The sequence below is a fragment of the Oreochromis aureus genome, unplaced genomic scaffold, assembly GCF_013358895.1.
Source record: "Oreochromis aureus strain Israel breed Guangdong unplaced genomic scaffold, ZZ_aureus HiC_scaffold_74, whole genome shotgun sequence".
Classification (NCBI taxonomy): domain Eukaryota; kingdom Metazoa; phylum Chordata; class Actinopteri; order Cichliformes; family Cichlidae; genus Oreochromis; species Oreochromis aureus.
In genome coordinates, this window is record NW_024108972.1 from 1 (window position 1) to 1,935 (window position 1,935).

Consider the following 1,935-nt stretch of genomic DNA (forward strand, 5'->3'; position numbering starts at 1 on the left):
AATTTTAAAGATATTTGACTTGTAATGCACCATAACTGAGTAGAGGCGAATGAAAAAACTGCCTTGACCTGCCCTCAAACAACGCTTTCTAACTCTAAATCTATTTGGAGTATCAATATCATTTTTTCACCGTAAGAGACAGCAGGCTTTGGTGAACAATCTTGGAAATTTTCAGGTGTCTGTTGATATCCATTAAAAAGATATGATGAGAGAAAAAAGTGGTTCATTTCCAGAGTTTGAAATCTGAAGAAATCTGAGCGAAGGACGAATTTCCTACCCTCAAACAAGTCTAACTCATTTCAGAACGGTAATAGGTGAGAAAGAAATTCTTGAATTGTGAGTGTCAGGAGTGTCTGAAGATATACTGGGACAAGCCTCATGTTTTAACTTCGCTTCGTTAAGGAGATATGACGATTCGAATATGCCTCTCATTACAGAAATCAAGCGGTGATTTTGAACAAACTCTCCATTGACTTTCTATGCAGAGTTTTCAGACTTTGTGTTGGTCTGAGGAGATTTGCCAAAATTCTATTATACAGAAATACTGTAATCAGCACATATACTGTAACATGACAGAAATTCCTCCACTTAGTAGTAATACTATAACATAACAGAAATATTATGATTTGGCACAAAAACCATGATTTGGCAAAATACTATGATTGAGCAGAAGTACTAAGATGTAGTAAAAGTACTTTGATTTAACAGAAATACAATTATAGAGGAGTAATACTTTAAAATGGGAGAAATATTGATACACACACACATACACAGAGCCTAAAGGGAAGAGTATTTGTGCCATGGAGTGTTAACAAGAATCTGAGGTCAATATTAGAAAAGCTGCTAAAATCATAAAAGTTTGCAGAATTGTAGTAAATGATCAATATGAATTAGTGGTCTGTGACAGTGTAGTAAATTGTAGGTAAAAAAAACCATGTTGACCAAGGTGGAATTGAACCCACGACCTTTGGGTTGCAGACCTGTGTCATTACAAACTGTGCCACTGGGAAAGAGAACGGGGGCCTGGAAAACAGGGTGATGAACTGTCAGATTTAGATCGCGGTGAGAGGCAAAGAGCGCCGTTTTTTGGAGTTACAAAACGTCATGTAACTCAAAAACTAGGTGGACTAGAAGCATAATTCTTATACTGGGTGAATCAGCGGACTTTGGTGTACTTTGACTGTGATTTGCATTGCTCTTTGTACATCTGTCGCTGAGATATGACGAGAGAAGAAAGGGCAGACCTCAGATATGATTGGCTGGCTGGGAAGCCGTGCAGGCCCTGATACGAAAATTTGAATGTCTCAGTCCTCATAGAGGACCTGGCAAAAATATATAGAAATAGTATGATTAAGCATAAATACTACATTTAGCAGAAATACTGTATTAAGCACAAATCCTATAAAAAGCAAAAATACTATATTAAGCAATATAAATATCCTATAAAAATCCTATGAAAAGCAAAAATACTGTACTATGATTTGGTAGAAAAACTATAATTAATCAGAAATACTATATTTGGCAGAAATACTATATTTAGCACAAATCTTATAAAATAGCAGAAATAGTATGATTCAGCACAATAGTAATAACTTAAACCGAAACATTGGAAAACCAAAATGAACAGCTGAAAAAATGCTGAACATGCTAAGGGTCCCTCAAATGTAATTGTGAAATGAAAAAAAATCAGCAAAAAAAAAGTATAACAGTCACACAATCACAAATATGGACACATATGGAAACACACATGCACAGAGAGACACACAGGATCAAATTCAGTCAACCAGTTTAAATATATTGAATTTAAATCATACAATAAGATGCTTCCATAAAAGGCTCTCTCGCCTCCTCTCTCTCTCTCTCTCTGTCACACACACACACACACACACACACACACACACACACAAGATCCAATTCAGTAAACCAGTCTAAATA